Raw genomic sequence first — 26,651 nt, 5'->3', positions numbered from 1 at the left:
CCACAGACTTTTCCAGCACATGTCCTGCTTTTAATACTACTTTTAAAAGTATCTTAGATATTTCAATATAATTGTTTAGCTTCTCTCACCTTAATTGTCATGTTAGAAGAAATAGTATCTATTGGTGCACTGCTGAGACAAGATATGTAGCTCACTTTCATTTTTCCTTGTACGTGTACTTAAACACACTGCTAGGTTTTGAAAATTTAAGGTTTACAACCAGATTTGTGTTATTACAAAATTAATTTTACATTATGTATTTTCTTTCCAAAACGTTGGACTTTGTATTTGTTATTTTAACCAGACAAAAAACAGGTAGGACCGGATTTTTAAAAACTGGTTTTGGTACTTGATTGGAGGGTTTTTTGTTTTGTTCTGTTTTTAGTTCACCTTTGTGTGATGTGAAATTTTGTCTCTTGTGTCAACCAAGAGAAGCACATTTTCAGGATTTATTTATTTTCCCCTCCCCCAGCACCTCTGCTCCCTGCCCAAGAGGCAACCATAAATAAGTTTCTATAATATTTTATTTCACAAAAGTATATGTTTTTCCTTGAGTGTAACAACTTGGCTGCATACTTATAAAACAAAATAACACGCACACACACACACAAGTATACAGCCTATTCCATCAAAACTCTGTAGGGATGGCTACTTTTTCTTCCAGCATTTCATGTGTTATATGTAAAGTCTCAGATTTGGTAGATTTTTGTTCCTTCCTAGGTATTAACGTATTTATATTGTTTAAAATTTGCTTCTAAGTATTAATTATTTTTACCCAAGTGATTTTAGCATTTGAAAATCCTTACGGTTAAAGAAAGGGGGGCTAGAAATGTACCTGTGCCTTTCATTCTAGTTTTTTACCTGGTTCTCAGTAAACCTCTTCAAATTTCAAATGCAGTTTCTCCCCCATGTTATAGAATTTTTTTATTACAAATATGATTATTGTCTCTTTTTTCATTTCCCTGATCTTTCCAGACTCCTTCCTAAAGAGGAACTATTATTTCTATTTTGGTTCTCCATTCTTTGCTCATTCTCTAATTTTCTGTCTTGGCATTTTTGTCTCATTGTTCCTTTATATTTTTCATTTTAAATGTTTTCTCAAAATATCCTTCACACCACTGGTTCAACATCTGTACAGCAACAATTACATTCTTTTCTGTGGCCAGCGTAGATTTTACTAATATTTAACTTTTTCTATTAATACTTTCTTAGTTTATCTTTAAAAATGTCCTCATACATCAATTTCTGTAAGCCTGATATCTCCTTAATTACTTCTTTTCCCAACATTTTAGGGTCATAACTTTCTGCCTATTTGAATATGATAGTTTCTTGAAAATTTTTTCTGTATACTGCAATAGATCATTTTTAGTAGGTTACTTTTATTTAAGATTTCTGAAACTTTTCCTTCCTACCTGTAGAGTCTTATTTAGTTGTCTTTATGTCTAGTTCTATAACTGTATCTAGCTGTCTATCTATGTATCTGTCTTTCTGGGGGGCAGGGAACTTATTTACTTGTAAAATTTTCAAAAAATTTTGTGTTTTTGCATCTTTGAAAATTTTATTATGGGTGAAAACTGCTAATGTAGTTTAAATATGAACTGATTTTAATTATTAGAGGTATTAAAATTGTTTTCCATTTATTAGTTATTGGAATTTCTTCTTTCATTAATTGCCTGTCAGTGTATTTTTCTGTTTTTCTATTGAAGCATTCATAATTTTGTAGTTAACTGGCAAAACGCTTTGCTCACCAAGAATGTTAATACTTTATCTGAAAAGTGCCTAGCAAATACTCTTTGTCCATTTAAAAAAATTTCCATTGCTTTTTGTTATTTATAATCTAATGACATTTTAGTGCTTTCATGTACTCAAATTCATTCATCTCTTTTTCCTTAGAAAACCTTTCCACAGCCCAAGACAAGTTCCATTTATGGGAACAATGATAAAGGTCTGGACTAAGACAATAGCAATGGGGAAAGACTGAAGGCCAGCATGGTAGTGAATGTTGGTTAAGGGAGTAGAATCAACAGCACATGGTGCCGAATTAGAAATACGGAGTAAATCGTGGTGAGATGTGAGCTGATGTCCAGGTTTCTACCTTGAATATGTAAATAGATGATGGTATTTCACCAAACAAGAAGAAAGACTGAACAGTTTGGGAAACTAAGAAAATGTATTGCTAGTGGGAAATATTGAATTTGAGTTAGAAAGCAACATTCTAAGGTGTAGGAGGCACAGGCATATTTACAGGCAGAAAAGGAAAGGAAAAAAAAATCAGAAGAGAGGGTAAGAGGAAGAGCTTAAGAATAAGAATGTGCAAATGTTAGTTGAGGTTTGAGCAGGGAGATGTCATAATGAGTTTCAGATCCTGGAATCCTGGTCAAGGATGTGGCTCAGAGATCAACTGGAGAGAGAAGAAAATTAATGAACGTTTTTAAAGAGCCAGGCTCTATGTTTAGAAATGTAATGTTCATGCCAATCTTTTTGCCAAAAAAGCCGTTGTCATCCTGAGTTTTTCAATTTAAGTTCAGAGAGGCCAAATCAGCTACCCCAAACCACAAAGACTCTGATGTGGCATCTATTTAAACTGACATCTCTTTGTCTCTGGTACTATTGCTCTTGCCTTTAGACTACCTCTCAGTAGGATTTCTGCTTCCTAAGAGATCCACCATTGTACATCAGGTAAATTTGAACCCAGCTTGCATCAATATCTGTTGCCCATTCTCTGCAGGGGCAGTTGGCATCAGAACATTGAGAGACCTGTTATCTTTAGGTTAAAGTGGATATGTTACCATTACCTTGTGCAGAAGAATCTGTTCATTGCCCTGCAGACAGTTTTGTTATCTCTCATTGCATATGTGATCATTACCCAGAGGTCAGAGATACAATCACTGCCCTACAGGAATACATATCATTATGGCTTGGCAAGTGGAAAAGCGATAATTAGATAACACAAATAGATGGGATCATTGTACTACAGATAGAAGTGTTATTACATTTCTCTGAGAAATGCAATCTTTAGTGTGCAAAAGACAATGTGTTAATTACATTTATGGTAGAGATATGCTGGTTATATTGCCCATAATGATGATATCAATTGCATTTCAGGTGGAAATTGGTATCATTGCATTGCTGATAAACCTGTTATAATTACATTGCAGGAAGAGATGCAATAGTTCCCTTGCATATGGTGCATATGGAGATGGGATCATTATAGGACAGGTGGAGATGCAATCATTATGCTCCATAAACCCATTTTCATGGCTGGACACAGCATATGAAGTGGGACCCTTTCTTTGCTGGAAGACCTATTATCATTTGGGTTGCAAACTATGTGCTTATTGTCCTTTGCCTTAAACAAAAATTTGGGGTCCCACAACTGTTTTAAGTGTGTTGTACATGAAAATGTGAACATTACATTGGGAATGTGTGGAAGTGATCCTGGAAATTTACAGGCATATGCCTTAGTCAGTCCTACAGTTTCCATTTTTATACTCTTTTTGCTTTGAGATGCCTCATGAGGAAATCTGGGATGGATGCCTTAAGCATGATAGGCCACATGGATCGGGAGGCCTTGAAGGATAAAAAATCAGCAGGGAAGAAAGAAACCCAAACAGGCTCCAAAAAGTCCAGCCATTCTAGCAGAGGTGCCAGACTTGTGAGGGAGGCCATCTTGGATCACCCAGGTCTGCTAGAGCTTCCAACTACCTGCAAACACGTGGGTGAGTCCAGCCAATGGACTCAGAGTAGAAACAAGACACCCAACTGAGCACTGAGTTTTGGGGTGATTTGTTACACTGAACAAATAACTGTGTACACTTTAATGATATATAATCCTTACCCAGTGTTATGATAGCCTTTTTAACAGAATCGAAGTGATAACTTCTCCATTTACAATGCAAAGCAATCCAATGGTAATAGCTACCACTGCCCTAAAAGGATCTAAAGCTTCATGAAGTTGATTGAATATATAGTTATCCAAAGTGTCTGATCACATGTCTACTTGATGCATAATGATTGCACCTCCATGAGCAACATGACAGTAAAGGTTCTTTTTCTTTTACTCTGCTTTTTTTTTTTAATTGAATGATTACATTTACATTGTAAAAAAGTTGAAGTTTCTTGTCCTGCAGTTAGTGAAACCTAGGTTCAGATTTCAGCTCTATTTCATTAAGTGACCTTTGGTAGGTCCCTTAAATTCTCTAAACCTCCTGTGTAAATTGAGGAAAATAATTCCAAACTCACAGTGTCGTTGAAAGAATTAAATATGATAACTTATGTAAAGCTTCACCATATTTGATGAAACATACAGTAGCATTTAAACTGTAACTCTTACCCATATTTCTGATGCAGTAGACAATGATATTACTCTTCAAGGATTGATCTGATAGATTTTTGTCAAACAGAAAAGACAAGGATATGTTTCAGGAGAAAATTCTGGTGCTCCTTTGGTGTAACTCAGTAGCATATTGGCAATCTTATGTTTTGTTTTATTTTGTTTTCTGTCATGTCAAGGTCCATTCAATTAGTGATCCATTTCTTCATTTATCAAACATTGCATTAACAAAATAATAACTTTTTCTATTTTATGTCACACTGTGATTACAGAGATGAATAAATTATACTGGGATGAAAGTAATCAGTTGCCATCCAGAATGAAAAAGAAAACCACAGGGAAATAAAAGGTATTTGCCAAGAAGGAAGGAAGAGGGCAGCAGCTTGGGGTCTCTTCTAGGTTTGAAGAATGTCTTGAAGAATGTCTAAAATTTTAAAATATATATACATATATTTCAGGTATGATGAGGATGTGAAGCAATTCTAACTCATACTTTTCTAATGGAGTATGCATTGGTTTGACCACTCTGAAAAGCTGTTTGGTAATAGCTATTAAAGTTAAACCTACTTCTACGTTATGCCCCAGAAATTCCAAACTTTGGTATACATCCAAGAGAAATGAGAATATATGTCCTCCAAAAGATATGTACAAAAATGTTCATAGCAGTCATAGTCAAATAGCTAAAACCTGGAAATGACTCAAATGTCCTTCAACAGGGGAATGAATAAATAAATTATGATATACCTATAAAATGGACTGGTATTAAAAGTAAGAATGAACAAACTACCTATATATTCCATAGCATAGATGAATCTCAGATATTACACTGAGTGAAGTAAGTCAAATTTTTTTTAAAAAAATAACATATTATTTCATTTATATGAAGTTCAAGAGTAAACAAAAGTTATTTATGATGATAGAAATAGCAGTCTTCTCTGGTAGGGGAAGGGTATTGACAAGGAACGTATATGAGGAGTCCCTGTAGGTTGATGAGAATATTCTATATCTGATCGGGGTTGCTAGGTTATATGGACACATAAAAATGTATCAATTCATACACTTAAGATTTGTGCCCTCTACTATATGTGTATTATGGATCCATTAAAAATAAATTGATGAAAAGTAATGTCTTTGGGGTTTGGTCTAGGGAGAACTGGTGAAACCAGCATTAGGGGTCTCAGGGATGTGGGTGAGTATGGTACCCACTGAAGTAGAGATACCCCAGCACCAGGAGTTTAGAGGTACTTATATTTGGTTCTTCTATCTAGCTGAATGGACAGGGCTCTTCCTGTCCTTTCCTGCCACAGAACTATCACCAGTGGGGTAATCTTCAGCTGAAGCTAACTTTCCTAATGCTCTCACAAAGAGTATCTCACATTGAACTCCCAGTTCTGGCCCGTCTGCTTTGCTTCTTTTTCAGGCCTGGAGGGCTTTCAGAACTGAACATCCACTCAAGTCAAATGACAAGAAGCATAACCTGCTATTAGATTCTTGTCACTCACTGGGCAAGGGCTGCACTGCTTCTGCTGCTGTCTTTCCCCACTCATGTCCTCTGATATTCCCTGGGGCCAGGCCAAGCTCTGGTGGCTCCTCCAGGCTGGCCTTAAAGAGAACTCAGGGTGTCTGGACTGGACCCTGGAGACAGTGTCCTGGGCCAGAGACCTCTGATCTCCAGGCCAGCAGAGTCACCACGCAGACAGATTTATTAGCCATTGGCAAAAGAGCTGGCGTTTCTGTGGCCATCTCTCTACCCCTTCCTTTCCACATGACCATATCCTTAGCCATATCCTCATGTCCTTAGATGGCTGTTGCCTTTTGGTAAATTGATAATTTAAAAAAATAAGCACATTTATCATGGCCTTGTGGTTGTCCTTCCTGAGCCCCTCAGGGCGGCAAGCTACTAAGTACTAGTCTGAACTTAGTAGCATTGACAGAGAGAGCATCCTCTATTAACCAGATGCAGTTCCCCCCCCACACACACAGGGGACCTACTTCTAGGATTCATATGCTGAGAAGGCCACAATTTTGTTTTCAGTGAGGATGGTGTGTTTACAAGGAAGAATGGAGCTACGTAAAGTCAGATTAGTCTGTTTTAAGTCTTTTATCTTCCATTTACTGGCTTTCTAAATTTGGGCAAGTAAATTCACCTCTCTGAGTCTCATTCTCTTCATTTTTGAGATTAAGTGAGACAATATATGTACAATTCTTTTCAGGCAACTACAAAGTTCAAATAAATAGAAGAAATTATAATTATTATTTATGTTTAAAATGGGGCCATCTTTCTTGCTTGGAGTTTTCACACATTAAAAAGGCGGGTCATTTTACAGTGCCCTTTATATTCTAGATTAATTATCTACTTCTTTTATCTAATTATTAAATACAAATAACATCTTTCTCTACATCATTCAGTTTAGATTCTCACTCTTATTCACATCCTACAGAGTCAGTCACCAAGGCCTGTTAGACTTCCTGATCAGTTTCTCTTCCTCTCCATTCCCACTGACATTAACCATACCAGGCCCTATCATTTCATACTGGGATTACTATCCTCCACTTAGTGCCTCCTTCTCCTCTATTGATATTAAACATAACTTCTAGTCTCATATCCCCCAATCTCAGCTTTCAGGATATCACATTCTTATTCTATTGACCTAACTTTTCAGTGGATTTCTGCTTCTTTCCACATCTATCTAACAATTCTGAGGACCTTTCCAGTACTTCTTTTTGAAATTGCCTTTATCCCTTTTCCTATCTATGCCCGTCAGCAACCTTCCATTGACAAAATTACCACAAGCATTTTCTTGTGAACATATGGCCACAGTTCATTGGTCCATGGAAAGACAGACACCTGACCCAAGATGAGTCAGTTAGAATCTTTCCCAGAGAATCTGTAATCATCATTAAGAAGGTATCAAAGTGAAAACTTTTATTCCTCAAAAGACACCATTAAGATAATGAAAATACAAGTCAAAGAACAAAATATTTGCATATCATATATCTGTTCAAGGACTTGTATCTAGAAAACATAAAGAATTTTACAACTCAGTAAGAAGATGGACAACACAAATTTTAAAATGAGCAAAACATTTGAATAGGCATTTCACCAAAGAAGATATAAATGAATAACCAGCATGTGCAAAGATGTTGAACATTCTTAGGCTTTAAGGAAATACCACTTCACACACTGGAATGACTATAATCCAAAAGACTGACAATAACAAATGGTGAAGGTGTGGAGAAACTGGAACTCTCAAATATTTTTGGTGGAAATGTAAAATAATGTAGCCATTTTGGAAAACAGTTTGGAAGTTTCTTAAAAAGCTAAAATCATACTTACCTTATAATCCAGTAATTCCACTTCTAGGCATATATCTGATAAAGATAAAAACATGTTCACACAAAGACTTGTAAGTGAATATTCATAACAACATTATTCAAAAGTGAAAACAATCCAAATGTTCACCAACTGGTGAATGGAAAACAAAATATGATATAATCAGCAAAAAAAAAGAACAAACTAATCATTGATACATATTGCAAATGGATAAACCTCAAATCACTATGCTAAGTGAAAGAAGTCAGACATAAAAACTGCAAATTGTATGCTTTCTGTTGTAAGAACTTTCTAGAAAACACAAATCTATAAAAGAGGAAATAGATCAGTGGTTGCCTGGGGCTGAGGTTTAGAGTGAGGACTGACAGCAAACGGATACAAAAGGAGATTGTTTGAATGATGGAAACTTTCTAAAAGTTGGATTGGGTGATGGTTGTGGATCTGTATAAATTTATTAATAATCATTGAACTATGTACTTGAAATGGGTGACTTTTATGGTATATAAATTATACCTCAATACAGTTTTTTTTGTTTTGTTTTTCTAAAGTAGTGACTAAGTGGGATCTAGAACCCCATCAGAGATGGAGATGTTTTCTTCCAGTAACAATTCAGAATAATGTTCTTCATTCCCATTAAGCAATATATATTTGATTCCTATTCAACATGTGGTCAGCTGATCATCGTGTTATTTTCTTTCCTTCTGCACACTCTAGTTGAACTTTTGACTTAATATCTTTATTGCATACATTTAATTAAGAGCTTGCCATTCTCTTGAGACCATGTGTTCAGAAACTGACCTTGCTCAGTTTGAATTTTATTCTTAACTCTCAGATTTTATTAAGACCACCACATATTAAATGTTTTATTTTTGGTCTGTGAGTACGAGAAACACATTCTTGGCTACCTTTTACAAATTCATGACTATAGAGATAGACTAGAAGAGGCCAATGACTGATTCTAGGAGACACCAATTGCTCTATTCCCCTACCTGATAATGAGTGCCTACCCAGGGGGAATTAGCCAGTGTTAAATCTCATAATGACAAACAGAAATGTGCAGTATCGTTATCACTAAGCCAACACCATTAAAGGCCACTGTTTATTGACACTTCAGGTGACTGGTTGATGCCTCTCCAGGCCGAGCTAATGAGGAGAACCTCTCCATTACCTCTTATCGAGTTTTAGCAGCATCACGGCTACCCAATGAAGGTGGAAATTACTGGGCAAGCATTGACAGTAGCCAGATGCTGGCCTTCAGTCATAATGCATGCACTCATGAACAGATTTGTAGACTCAGAAATCCAGCTGATTGAGGTTTTTCTTTTTGCCTGTTTGCAAAAGCCTGTGCCCTCAAACATTTTGCGGTTCTCCCCAGTCTAGGGCAAAAGTGGTTGTTTCTGTGGATATCTCTCCTGCCATTTGTCTCAGACACAAACAAGACTAGAGCACAAATGTGAAAGTCTTTTCGGTTCTTTTATTTCTTAGAATCCCGCAGCGGTTGTTATTTACTGATGGGATCTGTTTACTCAACACCAGTCATCCACAAACCATCTCCAAAAATCTGTCATTTCCACATTCTGTCAACACCTTTAATTAATTACTTTTTTTCTTGAAACCAACTCAAATTTAATTTCTTTATTTGTTCATGAAGGAAATGTAATCTTACTACCATTAATGAAAGATAAGATTTAAAAAAACCACATTAAGATAAACATGTAACTATTAATTGCTATTTGCCAACCCAATATGCTTTCTAACCTTCTATTTTAATAGAATGCTTCTATATTAATAAAGCATGCTGTTTTTTTTTTTCAGAGTAGCAATGTACTCAGACAGAAAACTACATTTTCCAACCTCCTTTGCAATTAAGTTGGTCCTGAATTTGGTTTTGGCTAACAAGATTAAGGAGAAGTTGATCCAAGGGAATTCTGAGAAAACTCTTTAAAGGGGTTGAGGTAGCTAGCATTTGCCTTTGCTTGTCCTCCTTTTCCTGCCTTGAACATGGGCACAATGTTAGAGATGAAGTGGCCATCTTGGGTCAATGAGGCACCAACTATGAGGTTGAAAGCTGCACACTTAAATGACGGCGAAGCAGAAATCTAGACAGAGAAGGATCTCTGGTTATTGCGCAAGAAAGAATGAATTCCCAACTTATTTAAGCAACTGTTAAATCAGGTTTGCTCTTACCAGAAGCCAATGCCATCTTAACTGAGATGTGTATAACTGTCCTACTTAAAATCTCTTCATGGGCCACCATTGGTATGGGCATTACACTTTGATAAACACTCTGCTTATTGAATGCAGTGTGTGTAAAATGTCTTTCCTGGGGACAAAGGCCATTTTTATTTTTCACTAACTCCTATCAGCCAGAGCTAAGTTTTGAGGGCCCAAAGTGGCATTTCTCCAATCTGAATGTGTATTATGCATGGGTAGCCCTTTCATTCTCTCTGTCATTGAAGGAGATTTAAATGGTTATGGGATGAATTCAAATTTGTTCAGCTATAAATACAACATTGAAAGCCCAGCCCACAGCCAGCCTTGTATCCTAACACTGCTTTTCCACATGGGAATGTAGGCATGCAAGTGTCCTTATCCTTTGTTCTGGGTTAGAGCTAAAACTACTGCGTCTCTCTGAGCTTTAAGGAAAATGATGTCTGGTTACTTAACCCCTTGCTTGCTATTTGAATAGGAAGTTCAGAACCAATAAGCCAAAAAAGCAGTGGTTTATGTGGTCAAATGTTCTGAGCACTGCGACTTTATCTTATTTCACTATCCCAAACAACGAACATCTTAAGAATGTCAAGTTCTTGCTCAATGATAGGGTAATGAAGAAGTTATTTGAAAAGATGCTGTAAATAACACCAGTTGCCATTTATTGAACTTGTCCTATATACTAAGTGTATACTCATATTTAATTTTCAAGCAACCCTACGAGGTAGCTACTATGATGATGATGACGACGACGATGACGATGATGTCTCTGTTTTACATTTGAGGAAACTGAGTCTTAGAGAAATTAAATCCCTTGCCCAAGATCACCCAGTGAGTAATAGGAATGAGAAATAAAATTCTTCCCTGTGTGAACCTAAAGTCCGAGCTTTTAACTATTGCTTGATGGATCTGGGTGTAAAACTATCCTGACATCTTTGTGTGTTAGCTAATTTCTATTAATTATTTATACTTAAATTATTATACAATATTGATGTTTATTCATATTTTATATTAATTCAATTAAATCCCTAATAACATGAACCAATTAACTTACTAACCCTTGGCAAGTTAGTTATTTATATTTATTTATATTTAATTAACATATATGACCTTAACTATGTGCCAGGCTCTGTCCTAAGGACTCTACAAATATTACCCATTTAATTCAGATTTCAAGTCAATGAATTAATTACTCCATTTAAACAAGAGGAAACTGAGGCATAGACAGTTAAGTAACTTAACAAAAGCCATACAGCTAGTAACAGACTCAATGCCAATACTCTCATGTGCAAAATGAGAAGATCACAATGGGTAATTAACCTCCAAGCTTTTGTCACCTCTGGCAGTCTATGAGCTGTGAATAATATTGAATTTCTGGTTTTATTAATGACTGATTAACTGGTTGGTGATAGGCTGTTACAGAGTATAACTGGCTTTGATAGCCCTTTCTACCATGACTATTTTTCTCAGTTCAAAAAGGCAGCCTTTTCCCTCTATGTATTTCTAAAAGTTCAGCTTGTAATTCATGTGAATATAGCTGGTAAGTAAGTTAGAATCACTTCCCAAAGACAGACCTGTGACAAAATGGGAAGTAACAAAAGTGTAGTCATTTAAAAACTGACCAAGAGGCTTTCTGCCTCTAACCATCCTGGATATCTAAAGATGTGGAACATTTAACTGAACTTTTAAAACTCAAATGTTTTGCTGATGTTTGGGCATGAAATGTGTTTCCTATCATCTGTCAGCTGCATTTTATTTTATGAAAGAAGCAGAGTGATCATTAGCGTTAATCCATTGTAAGTGGAAACAGAAGATGAAATAAAAAGAGACGCACGGAAGGTATTTGCCATGTATGTCTAAATGAAAGTAAGTTTAACCCTCGAAAAAGCAAAAAAAAAAAGGATTTAATGTGCTGATGTTTCAAAACTACTTTTTAATATAATGAAATATGATTTGTCCAGATGTAATTTTGAAATTCAGATAATAAAAGCTCTGAGGGCAAGGCTATCTCCTCTAGCAACTGGTAAAATAAAAAGTGAATCATATTACAAATAAATATAATTCTAATCATTTTCAATAAATATCTACCAAGGGCTCATTCAGGGCCAAAAAATAGTTTAAAAAATTTTTTTTAAATGGTGAACAGATACAAAGAGTAGCAAGCCTGATGCCAAGCAGCACATATCACTTCCTGAGGGAGAATATGAAGGTATCATGGAGGAAGCAATAGACGAAGTAGACCATTCAAAATAGGTAGGATTTAGATAGGTATAAATAGATGTTAAAAGGAAGATGTCAGTGACAAGAAATAGCAGGGCCATATGTTCATAGGAAGGAAAGAGTAGGTAATGCTCAAGGAAGAGAAAAAAAATTCTCTGGCACCTAGGATACTGTAGAGGAGTGTGGGAGATGAAAGGTATGTTGGAGCTGTGGGAAGAGACGTATGGGATTTAGTGGTTCAGGGACTGTCAAAATTTGTGGGTGTGTGTATGTTGCAGTAGAATGAAGAGACCTTAAATGTGGACCACAAGGCAGAGTGATATGGCAGTGATCTAAATTGAACACATAAGGAGTTAACGCACAGGGCATAGTAGGAGTCAAGGGAAACCAGTTTGAACAGAGAAGAAAACATCAATGCTGCCAGCCACTACAAAAAGAATGAGGAAGGTGAAGGTCAAAGCGAAGTAACTGGATTTGACAAGAAGGAAGTTATTTGGTCAACCAAAAGCCAGTTCTTCTTCTATATTGTCATAGTTTGGGTTCCTCCGAAAGCCAACTGCAACAGCAGAGCATGAGGAGTCATGGTTTTTTTGGGAGGTGATCCCAGGAAGCACAGGGAGGGAGTGGGGACAGTGAAGCAGGAATGGGAGAAGAGTCAGTGAAAGGTATATCAGTGAGCAAGTGATCCCTCTGGAGGGATTTGTAGAATGGATCTACAGTTGCCCCCAGGGATGGAGGAGAAAGCTGAGGTCATCCTCAGTGATGGCAGCCCTGAGTTGGTGGGGCATTGTCTCTAGGGGCCTTAAATTCCCTCTACTATGGACTGCCCTGCCTGGGTAGAGCAAACTCCTCTGACCTTTCTCAGGTAGAGAAGCAGAGACATGTAAGCACTTGAATTATACGAGGAATCACCCACTGAAGCCTCAGACAAACTTAGAAGTAGACAAAGGGATTTGTAGTAGGAGTATAAATAGCAACTGCTCCAAGGACCTACAAGGGCTAGGTACTTGTAAGTGACTTCCAACTTCAAGGTCACCTGATAGTCTATGATGGCTGCTGGAATTCAGCTATCATATCTATTGTGTGGGGAAAAAAAAGGACTCAAAAAGGAACCCATTTAAAAGAGTCCATTGCATTTAATCAGCCTTCCTATAAGTATCACATGAAGTCTCAATCACCAGAAATTAGTCATATGACCAAATCTTGGTGCAAGGAAGGCTGGGAAATGTACTATTTTAGCTGGGCACATTATTGCTCCACATGAAAATATGATTTTTTTTTTTGAAGGTAGAAAGGGTAAATAGATGTTGGGATGCAACCAGCAGTCCCTGAAAGTATATATACTTAGGTCAGGGTTTTAATTTTCTTTTTATTTATCAGTCCTGTGTCCCACCCACTAGATTTCTAGTTCCTTGAAGATGGGAACTGGGTTAGGTTTGCTGTGTTATTATTCACTGTGACTCACACATTGAGGTTTATTTTTCCCCCAGCACAGTCTAGCCTACTTTATTCCTATTGGCTTTTCAAGTAAGGAAATCAGTATCATTACTCCAATTAAAGAGAAGAGTGAAGATGCCCAATAGCCAGTCATAATGAAAAGTCAGGAATTCCCAAACCTCAAATTTGGGCTTCCTCAAAAAAACAGGTGGGCCCTAGAGATGGAAATGATGAGTTATTTGACAAATATACTGCACAGAACCCTTTTAGAATAGATTTTTTCTTCATTTCCCACCATGTACTCTTCCACACACAAATCTATGCCACTGTCCTCTGGCCTTAGTCAGGTCTGAACGTATTTTTAAAAATACCTTCCATGATATTGGAAATACCTCTCTAGTAGCAATGGACTTGGACTCAGTAGCCTGGGGTTTGAGAGTCCATTTTCTTAATTACTGGCAAGCAAGCATTGACAAGCCATTTACCATCCCTAAGCTTTAGGGCCTAATCATACTGCAGAGCTTATTTAAAGGAAGGGGATATTTGAAAAGCTCCTGCATGGCTCTTAGCATAAGAGACAATCAGAATATGAGCTTCAGTCTGAATCTCTTATGTCCAAGACTACAGAGAATTCTGACTTGCTCTTTGGCTCTTTTGACAGTGGGAGGAATCACTGCTGCTGTGGAACCCCCTGAAATTCCTGTGGGTCCATCTCCCAGAGTCTTGGGCATCTGGCCTTGACTTGCCTCAGGATGCAAAAGAGGCCTCCAAATAACAGATCCCAGAGGGAGCATTTCTGAATGGTTCTTCCAAGCACAATGAATCAATTCCTTCTCCTTGCATATTCTGAGAATTAGCAGAGAGCACATACATATTTCAGAGTTACTTCTTAATACAATTATAGTTCATTTAGCTAGCAATTACAGTAATAGAAAGATTGGCAACCACTGCAAATCTGGTTTAAAGGAATTGATGGCCTGAACTGTTAAAAATTCAGTTTGCCCAGCTTTAGTAGTAGACATGATGGGCTTGAGAGGCTACATAGGGAGTGGGGATTAGGGACACCAGGCATCCCAGTGGGGTAAGTTAACTAATCAATGGTGGCCATTTCAGGCACTGAGAAGTGAGTACTTCTGAAAGCCTTCACCTCCTGTGGCTATCATCTGTAGGAGCCAAGAGGTCTGGACACTTTGTTTTTAAGAAACTACTGTGAAAAGGCAAATGTGTACAGAGTACTAGGTAAAAGATGGCTGTATTGGGAGGGTGCTCTAGTATATAGGTAAGCCCCATATTATTTTCGCTCCCCAGATAAATTTTCACTAAACTTCCTGTAAGCCCTTGAAGCCAATTACTTCCGACTATGTCTCATTCTCTTAAAATTCATGCCTGATTCATCCTCTCTTAAATACTTACACCCAGATATCTAAATTCAAATGGTATCTGGCTAGAAGACCTCAGTACATGTTTGTTTCTTACTAATATATTCACAAAGAAAATGATTTTAAAAAGCAACAAAGACTAAAGGTCTAAAGACAAAACAGAAGAAATTAGAAGACAAAATAGTGTCAGAAAAATGGAAGACTGAGCAGTATTTATAAGGTAGATATGTTGAGGTAAAGAAAAGTAAAGGAAGGAAGGGAGGGAGGGAGGAAAGGAGAAATGAGGGAGGAGGAAAGGGAGAGAAGGAAGGAAGGAAATATTTCCCTGAATTGAAGAAAAATCAGTGCTTGCAGGTGAAACTTCAGTCATAACTGACAATTTGTTGAAATATAAGGAAAGGAAGAATAATTTTTCCAGTCGTTGAGGCAGGAAAATATATGCATACTTCACCGAATACTTCACTGTTCATCATACTTCATTGTTCCAGCATTGGTCTTTCTGTCACCCCCTTAAATAATTCTTCCATGATATGATCAGAGTGAGCTTTCTACATGTGAATTTGATCATGCAGCTCACTTGCTTAGAACTCTGCACTGTTTCTGCCTATTCACTTGTGAAAACCAAATTGCTGTGCAAGACATGGCCTATACCTCTCTCTCCTGCTTTGTCTCCAGCAACCCCTAACCTCTCACTATCACAAGCACGCTGCAAGAACTGTGCTATTCATCTACCACAGATGTCCTTCCTACCTTTCTATACCCACCTCTCACATTTCATTCCTAACTTCTTTCATTTTCCATCTCTTCCAGACAGTCTTCCCTGCATCCCCTTATTAAGTAAGGATAAATCTCTCTAGACTGTGCTGGTATACAACCAGAATGTACTTCTATTGTGGTTCTTCTTGTATTATGTTGGATTTTCCCATGTTTGTTCCATGCAGTTTCTCCCACCAGATTATGGCTGCCCTCAGATTTGAGTGTATGTTCTAGCATTTAACATGGCATCTAGTCGAGATACCATGCTATCTAGGTGTGGGATGTGCTTGTTGACCTGAATCATGGAAAATAACTGGGCCATATACGAAGCACAGAAAGAGAACTCAGGGGGAGAAGCAGGTAAGATGAGGACTTCAATCTTATACCTGGTATTGTGAGGGCCACCTTTCTTTCCTGGGTCCCCAGAAATTTAGGAACTTCTTGGTCAGTAGTTTCAATTTAATCCCTTAATCTCTAATTTTGGAGACCATTTAGAAAGAATGAAATCAGAAACAAGGCCTTTTGTTTGCATCTTGATTATATGATTTTATCACCATTACAGAGCAAAGAGACTCATAGTGGATTGTAGCAAGTGGAAAGGCCTTGAGGCTGGAGTGTGCCTGGAGAATTCCCAAGAAGTCTAGTACGTAGGGAACAGAGGAAATTCTGTGGGAAAAAAGTAGAAGGTACAGTCAGAATGGTAATGGAGGGCGGTCAAATTATGGGACCTGTAGGCCATTAAGATCTTTGACATGTATTTTGGATGAGATACAAAGCCATTGAAAATGTTTTGAGCAATGGAGTGACATTTTATCAGGGTCACTCTGCTTCTCTTGGGTAAGTAGGAGCAAGATTGGAGTTAGACCAGTTAGAAAGCTTCTGTGGTTATCCAACTGGGGGAGTATAGTGGAACAAGATGGTGGCCATGAGGAGAAGAGAAGTGGTTGTGGTATGGACATATTTTAAATGTAGAGCTAATAGGATTTCCTGGCGGATTGCATGTGAGTTGGTACTTAAAGGAAGATCAAGTAGGAGACAAGGAGGGGCAGAGGAAAGAAGAGCAGAGATGATGAAAGTGATGACAATTCTGTGTCATTCTAAGGCTTCTACTAAAAAATGAAAGGGACAGAGGCCAGTTTCACTTCACAAGCCGTGGAACTGACAAAACCAAAGACCCAGTGAGATCACTGAAACAGAAGAGACCATCCTTTTATGTATCAAAATCTCCAATCCCTGATGCTATGCCAGAGAACCTGCACTAATGGTGCAACCTAAGGTATCCAATGGATCAGGAAATAAGGGATCACCCTGAGGAGACATTTGAGAAGGAGTATGGCTGACACACTGCAGTGCTGTAAGAATGTCTAGTGCTTTCATCCTTAGACACCAAAACAAAATTACTATTACTAAATTACTAAATTACTAAATAGTAATACAAAATTACCATTTCCAAGACTCAGAATATATTAGTAAAGGGATCCTGATAAACTGGTCCAGGTTCACCATTGATACAGGAAGATGAACCTGGCAGCTGCAGCTAATCAAAGCTTAGGAGAAGGGCAGGTAAGTCATGGTTAGAACCCCTCTTTCAGCTCTGGCTTTCTGACCCCTGCTCCCCTTCCTTAGTCCTGTTATCATGTACCAACACCATGTTCAAATAGCTGAATTCAAGCTCCAGGCCGTCTTACTCTCCCCTATCCCAAGGCAATGTGATCTACCTTCATCTCAATCCTCCAGTCTACGGCTTCAAGGCAATTGCACAAAGAGTTACTTATCAGTTTCCTCTCCTTCAGACACATGCCCAGTGAAGTAAATCCAGAGAACTAAATCCACTCTTTACATCACCTTCCATCTTCGACCCATGCATCTTATTGTCTCAAGTGGTAATCCCCTGCTCTTATTCTTAGCTCTTTACAATTTCACTCCTTGGGAAATCCTGGCCAGGTCAGCTCAAGCATGAGGGAGAAATTTAGATCAGTATAAATGTAACCATCATTTCAGAGGTAATTTAATATTCTCAGTTGTCTGATTTGGTGTTGTACAAACCTTATTAAGACAGAGCTCCTTCGGATCTCTTGGCCAGGAAACTCAGAAAATTATATATGATGTAATAATAATATTATGTAATATAATACAATATATATATGATGTTATATATTATATGTTAATATAGATCACATAATGTATGTGTATGTATGTGAATATATATAGTTTATCTAGTTGTATGATTACTCTGCCATAATTTAATCATGTTTGAAATCATGAAACATGAAAAAAACATGAAGCCAGGTTTGTTATAGCAGAATATAACTAAAAGATAATGAGTTTCTGGATATTTTATTGTTTTTTATTATAATCCTGTATTACTGCTGATATTTATTTTCATTTACTTCATGCAAGCCCTGTACTAACTTTATCATCTCTAGAAAATGTTATTTTCTCCTCACCACAACCTCTGGGCTTGATGATAATATGATGTATATTTTACAGATGAAAGGACTAAAGATTATTCAAAATTCTGAGTGTTGATGTTGGAAATAAACCTAGATGTATTTAGGGCCAGATCCTGAACTCTGAAAGTGTTCACTACATACTGTTATCTTACAGTAAGTGTATTAAAACATTCTTTTGGTCCTGGGCATAAATACAGCCCAATAATGTTTGCATTTATTTCCAAGCTGAATGTATCTAAATATGAAAATCTTCACAAGGAACAGTTCAGAGTTGGTCTAAATCTTTGGTAAACTGTATCTAAATGTGTTCCAGAAGGCAAAGAATCTGAAAACCCCCTTTTTTCCAAAGACAGGAAGTGATTGTAGTAGGTTCTTCTTTTACAGAAGTATTTATCTTAGCAACCAGAACCCTTGATTGCAGCATGCAATGGGCCAAATACCATTGGTCTTTCTAAGAGAAGAAAATGAGGAATAAGTCATTCATTTTACCGAAGAAGAAAAATTTTCCAAATACTGTTGCCTCAGTAAGAAAGCTACTTTGACAAAGAGATAAATGATATATTGATAAGGAGCCAGATTTCTGTCTAAAAGATTGGTTTTGTGTTGACTTGTTGGTCCAGATAATTTTAGTGAACTTTCTCATTGACCCTTTTATCCAAAGCTATTGCCATCTTGAGATTGTGTCCTGGTGGAGAAACTTGTCTTAAAGATGGATCACATGCTCAGAGGCTCTGTCCTCCCTGCTGCTAACAATCAGTAGCCACTGCTATGCGTTAGCAGGGTAAGGACTTCTTAAATTCTTCCGATGAGACCTTGATGAATGAAATGCTTGTTATCAAAATCCCTGGTAAGAGAATTCAATGGCCAAGCACCAAACCACAGACCACTCTACCCCACGTTTTGAACGTGTTGAAAAGAGAATGTTCTTTGAATTATGTTGAAAAGAGAAAGAAAACTGATAGGCACCACCCCCATCACAGAGCTAACCAGAAAGATATTTTAGCTTAGACATTGGAGCTGTGCCAACATTCATTCATTCACTCAGCAAACATTTTGAAGCCAATTTTACCAACTACCAATTCCTTATATATCCTGGGTTTACTGGGCTCTTTCTGGGCAAATTTCTTGACTAATATATCTATAATAATTGTTCTATGACCTCTAATCCACTCCTCAAGCCCCACTGATCTGGCACTTGTCACCACAATGAAAAGTAAGCTTTGTGATTTGTAGTTGCTTGCCCTGACGTCTCATTGCTTTTAGAAAACCCTAACACTGATTTTGAGCTGGAAAGATAAGCACCTAGAATTCAAGGACTATATTTCCCAATACACTGTGATTTATTTCTGGCCAATGAGAAATAAGCAGTAGTTTTTTCGTGTAATGTCTGGGAAAGCTGTATGAAGTCAGCTGATACCACTGGGAGTGTTTCATTGTGCCCATTTGGTCTTTAGCAAACAGGATGGCTGGAGATCCAGCAATCATCTTGGATAACAAGGTAACAGGAAGTCTAACTATGATAATAATGCAGAAAGATAGGATCCTGTATCCTTGATGTGTAAGTCTAGAATAGTCAAAACTATTTTAGAGTGAAAAAAGGACGTTAGTTGTTACCCGGATCTGGGGTAAGGTAAGGAGTTTGAGTGACAAATGGTCTAAGGAAATTTTTTGGGTTTTTAGAAAACATTCTATATATTAATTGTAGTTGTAGTTATTGAGGTGTATATATTTGACAAAATTCATTTAACTGTGTACTTAAGATGGGTGTATTTTGTTTTATGTAAATTATACCTCAATATAGCTTGTTAACAAGAAGCCACACAGGAAATACTGTACTTAGTTTTGCAATATTAGAACATTTCACCTTAATTTGGGGCAAGAAAAGAGTGGCCATCACCATCACTATGTACTGTAATATTGGAAATCCTTTCAGTTGTAGATAAGAAAAAGTAAATGAGATTTGGGGCTCTAAAGGAAGAAACAAAATAATATTATTCACAGATGATGATTTACTTGTTAAATTCAAGTTGTAGTCCTAGATATGGTGATGTTATTGTTTTCTATAATTTTCAATATGTTTATGATACTAATTTTAAAAAGAATGGTATACAAAATTGCAAGTATTCAATGTCAAGAAATAGATTATTGTTTAGTGCATTAACAGATGGTATTTAAGAAACCATACAGACATTTTGACATCTGGTAAAATGTCACTTATAACTTCTGAAAAAATAAAACCCCAAAAAGCAATCAAGCAAAATATATTTTAATAATATAGAAATATATAAAAATCCTTAACCTGGTCAAAGACATCATTTGACAGTCAATAGCACCCATCTTATAATTTGCAAATTGTCCGCCATTGCTATTAAAGTAAATAAATTCTTATACAGTAGTTATTTTGAGATCCTAAACAATGCAATGAAATATGAAAAACAATCAAAAATATAAATAGTTGTAGTGAAGGCGTGACTCTAATTCTTTTGGGAAATAAGTAAATTTTCTTGGATGACTTCAAGGAAATCAACCTCAGAGCTCTGAAAACTAAAAATTCCAGAAATCATTTGGTATTATGTAATTACACCGAAGTCACTTGTTTTCTGATATCTAAGCATTAACCAGTGAGAAATTTCAAATAGAAAATAAATCCCATGTACAAGGAATCAACAACACACAGGTGTGACATACAGAGAGAGCAAATAAATGACAAAATACAAGAAAATAATAGAAAACACAATGCTCAAGATTAAAGAAAATGATTTTCTTTCGTTTCTTATGATTATATTCCCAGTGTTTGTACCTGATGAATGAATGACTCTAAAAGAAATACCTGCATATGTGAAGAGATTTAACTGATGTTTCATTGGAAGACCCAATATTAAATGATGCATATAATCTTCAGAATTATGTATAAATTCAATGCGATGAGATTCCATTTGAATCTGGGAGCCATGTATAACTTATTACATGGCCAAGGGACATTTAAAATCTGTTGACAATGTATTACGATTTTGGTTAACCACCTGGAAAAATGTCTTTTAATTAGCTACCACCAACTGAAAATAATGTTGTGTTGATCTCTATTTTTGATATTTGTGATCCTAATGATTTAATGATACTACTAATAATGACTGTAATGAAAAAATATATTTTTGTTAGTCATTTTTTGTTAATGAATTAAATGGAATTCTGACATAAGAAAAAATTCCTAAAAAATAATTGAGATGATTGGCATCATTTTCTTTTTCATTATTTTAATAAGAAAGCCTATAGTGTTTCAACCTTAGCTATGATGTTGGCCATTGGTGTAAGAAAACACTTACTTTAGGTTGTTAATTATCTTTCAATTCTAATTTTATTAGTAATATTTTTTGTTATTGTTGGTTACTAAATAATGTATCTTCTCTTTTCATCATATACCTTTTGACATCTCTTAATAGTATTTTTGTTTTTTCTTTTTTCAGAAACTAATGTGTCATTGTTTTCTGTTTTCTGTCAGTGTTTAAAGCAGAATTATATCAGCATCATTAAATTAAAAAGCCCATCTTGTATAGTTGAAATAATTTATATAATTTGGATATTATCTGCTCCTTTCAGGTTTAAAATTCCCTGTAAAAAAAAAAAAAAAAAAACCAACACTGACTATACTAAAATAAGGTACAATTGAATTAAGGCAATAAAAACATTAAAGAGAGAAAATATTGTCTATTTTATAAAAATAAATATAATTCACAGTGATAATATGATAGTTATGAAACTTTATGTGCCAAATAATATAATATCAAACTATATAAAGCAAAACTGATAAGCAATAAAATGAGATGATGGGAAATAAAATTATACTAACAACCTTAAACACAATATTCTGTATATAGGAAATATCAAGTAGATGAAAATAATTTTACATATAAGAATATTTCTAACATCACTATTTATGACAGTGATAAATTTAAAGTGTACAATAGAAGAATCCTAAAATCATTATAATAAATCAATAATATAGGGTACTATGCAGTCTTTAAAAATTATATTCTAAATAATATTTAGAGATATGAAAATATTACTGTGATATTGTTTTTAATTATAGCCTCTGAGAGATTTTAGAGCTACAGAAAACTATGAATGGAATGAACAGTATAAAGCCACCTAGAAATGATAAATGTAACTTTCTCACATAGGTCTCATTTTTACATGAATGGAGTACCTCATACACACCATACACACACAGACACAGAGATACACACACTCTCCCTATACCAGCTCCATTTTCATCTTTCTCTCCATTCTGACAAGCAATCACCTTAAAAAAATTAGTGTATATCTTTTTAATCCATTTTATGTATTCAAATTTAAATGTAATTCTAATACTACATAATGTTTCTTTTTGTGTTTTTATTACAGCAATAGTAACATGCTATATTATAATAGTATCAACTATTAATTTTTATTTTTTTTAAATCACATTTCTAAGATCCAGTCATATTGGAATATAGTTCTAACTGTAGCTATATATTTAAATATAGATGATATACTTTTTACTATTGTGTGCTTTTGCCTTAAACCACTCTAAAATTATAGCATTTTACTTTTATTCTTTTTTATTCAAAGTCATCCTTGCACCGTATATACTTGTGCATATGTTCCAGGATTTTCTAAGATACGTACTTAGCAACAAAACTGCTAGGCTCTAAGGGATATCTATTTTCAGTTTTCCACATACTGCCAAATTGTTTTTCAAAATGGTTGTACCAACTCACACAGCAGAGTATGAAAAGTCCCTTTCCTCACAGCCTGGTTAAGTTTGGATATGTCACACTTTCTGAATTTTTTTTCCATTCAGATGGGAGTAAAATGTACTTCAGTATTGCACTAATTTTCATTTTATTCATTTCCAGTAAATCTGTACATCTCCTAATATATTTTTAGTCTTAAGGCCCCCGACTCAACATATCCCCTCCCCACCCCATGAATTGCCTGGTTATTACCTTTTTCCATTTTCTTATTATTTAAATCTATTTTAGAAGTTCTTGGTATAACCTGGATAATAATTATTTTTCTTTTATATTCTAGGTAAATATTATCTGCTACATAGTGGGGCTTTTTTCTTTACTTTGTTTATAGTTTTATTTTTCATTTCATTAAGTTTTTTATCTTGATGTCATCAGATGTCTCTATCTTTTCCTTTGTGGTTTATGCTTTCTTTTTCATGTTTAAGAAGTCCTTCCCTATTTTGATATCATAAAGTCCTGTCCATCTGAAAGATTTACTTTTTTTGTTTTTCATGTATAAGTTTTAATTGCTGTGGAATAATATATTTCTTATTAACTATATGAATTATTTTATATATATGAAGAACAATTAACACAACTTAATGTACTGAATATGTCATTATTTTCCCAATTTTGTAATGCTATCTTACTCATTTAAAAATTTGGATATGATCATTTTATTTACTATAATTTTATAATTCTTGACAGCTGATCAAGCCAAATCCCATTCATTTTTTCTTCTTTTACTATTTTTATATTCAGAATTGTCCCAATTTTGTGAATATTATTTTATACAAATTTTAGAATTATCATGTCATGTTTCATGAAGAAAAATCTTGGTGTGATTTGGATTGACATTGCACTAAACTCAGTGCTAATTTAGAGGACAATTTATATTTTGTGTGATTCCTCTTCTAAATTATTCCATGGTGATCTTACAAAGGTCATTTGAAAAGATATATTTATTCCTACATGCTTAATTAGTTTATTGTGATTTTTTGTGAGAATGAGATTTTTTAAATTCATTTTTTAAGTGGTTATTGCTGATATGTAAGAATTCTATTGATTTTTGAAATACATATTTTATATTCAGGTACCTTTCTGAGCTACCTTAATAGTTTTAAGAAAATATATGTGCTCCTAGGCTTTCTATGTAGACAATCATGCTCTGAAAATGACAATTAAAAAAAAAAAAAAAACTTTCCTTTCGATTCTCTTTCTTTTTGCTTGTCTTTTTACATGGGCTAGGAACCACATAAACATGTTGAGCAGAACTGATGACAGGAGTCATTTATGTATTTTTTCTGATTTAATGGAAGTGCTCTAAATGTCAACTCATATGTGTGCTGAAATCTGAAGTGATTAGGTCAATATATTTTATCAGATTAAGAAAATTTCTTTCTATTTCTATTCTATTAAACTGCACAAAATCATAAATAGAAGTTGAATTTTTTATTGCTTTATGAAATCTATTCAAATAAACACATTTCTGTTTTCTCTTTTAATCTGCTGAAATATGGGGATATTCTTTAATGTTGACCCATCATTATATACCCAAGATATCTGAGATATACAAATCTGTGATAAGTTCTACTACTTTGTGATTTTAAGCAATATTTATAATTTTAAATGAAATTGTGAATTTTGACTTGCTAAGACTTACATTGGGAGTTTTACATAAATGTTCATAAGTCTGATTGGCCTATAATTTCGCCTTCTTGAACTGCCTCTGTCTGGGTCTGGTTGATGCTTTACTATTCTCTTAAAAAGAGTGGAGAAGCTTTTCCTATTTCTCCATTTTCTGAAACAGTTTGTAAAAGAGATGGACTATGTTTTCCTTCAGTTGTAGAAAATTCCTGGGTCTAACAGCTTCAGATTTTTATAATATAAATTTTTAATTTTATTATTAATGCTTTTAATGTTAATCTTTCAATAATGATTTTCTTTTTATTCCTGATTCAATTTTAGAATTTATTTTTCTGCATTTCCAATTTTATCGTGTTTTCTTATTTATTGCCATAAAACTATTCTCTTATTTTTTAACCTCCCTTGACCTATTGTTATTTATTCCTCTCTATTCCTTTTGATAGTTAATTTACAATTTCCTCCAATTTTTTTTCTTGATCTGTGTTGTTTTTCATTTGCCTTTTCTATGAAACTGGTTGTGGTTTTATTCAACATATCTAATATATATGTATACTTAAATTTTTGTTTATTTCTGCTTTTCTGTTTATTGTTTCATTCCTTCAGATTTGTTTTCTATTTACTTTTTAATATTTTTCTAGTGTTTTTTAAATTAATGCTTAATTCATTAATTTTGTAAGTGTTTATGTCTAAAAGAATTCATTAAATATCTTTATTTGCTTTTAAATGTCAGTTTGGCTGCATCCCACAATTTTTGATATATAATAATTTCACTTTCATTAATTCCTAAATATTTTCTAATTATAACATTTTATTTATTTCCTTTTTTTTTTTGTAATGATTACCAGGCACTGCAAAGTTAATGATGTTTTCATCTTTCAAAACTCTCCATCAGTTGATTAATGTCCATTCACTTAGCCAGCCTATGAGTACCCCAAAGGCAAAAATTGTCTTCTATTAATCCCCTGCCTCAGGCCTTGGCATAGTTGTGGGCATACACCATAGGAACAAATAAATACATGTCAGTTCTTCAGACCCATTTACCATTGATTCATTAATAAATTCCCTCATTCATTTAATAGATATTTCTTGAATTTTTGAGAATTAGATAATGGGGAGTGTTCTAGACACAAAGGTTGGTTATACTCTAAATATTGTTGGAATCTAGCACTCTGAGACATGAACTCATCTGCTTAATGGGGGGCTCTACATACAATTGTCCCTGAATATCCCAGAGGGATTGGTTCCAGGACCCCTGTGGACACCAAAATCCTTGGAAGCTCAAGTCCTTTGTATAAAATAGTGTGGCATTTGCATATAACTTATGCATATCCTCCTGTTTACCTTAAATCATCCCCAGATTACTTATAATGCCTAATGCAATGTAAATGCTGTGTAGTTGTCAATATAATGTAAATGTTATATAAATAGTTACCAGTGAACAGAAAATTCACGTTCTGCTTTTTGGAAATTTCTGGAATGTTGTTTTTTTTTTTCCGAATCTTTTTGATCTGCATTTAGTTGAACCTGTAGGTATAGAACTGTATAACTGTAGGGCCAACTGTATAAGCCACTACACAGATCACATTTTTTTCTATAATTAATTTTTCTAAACCCTTCAGTTTGTTATTTTGGCTACCTGTTGGTGGAATTAGAGTCCATACTATAAATTAATGATGCAGCACTGTGTTGAGGAGTTTAAAAGAGGGGGACGGCAGATCTTTTAGTGTCTCCTTTTATTTGGATGTGGATATAAGCCTATTGGATTTCATTTGGGGTCTACTTTTTGGTCTGCTGCCAGATAGAATGATCTAGAATACTTAAAAAACACTGTTATCTGGACACAAACCCAGATTGAAAGAGACAAAAATACAAGTCAGGTGTGGGTCTGGGTATCAGTATTTTGTCAAAGATTTCCAAATGATCCTACAGTGTACTCAGGGCTATGACAATTGGACCATAGTTATTGTTTAATCTATAGCTTAGTACCTCTTTCTACCTTTATTGTCTGCTCTTATTGTTAGGTTTTGTTTACCATTTCTCAAGTAGGTTTCTGGAATTTGCAAGTTGGGTACATGGAATATGCAGACATTGGTAAAATAGTTTTCATTTTGC

The sequence above is a fragment of the Monodon monoceros genome, unplaced genomic scaffold (genome assembly GCF_005190385.1).
Source record: "Monodon monoceros isolate NGI ecotype Baffin Bay Population unplaced genomic scaffold, NGI_Narwhal_1 Super_Scaffold_13, whole genome shotgun sequence".
NCBI classification, from domain to species: Eukaryota; Metazoa; Chordata; class Mammalia; order Artiodactyla; family Monodontidae; genus Monodon; species Monodon monoceros.
This window is presented reverse-complemented; position numbering follows the sequence as displayed.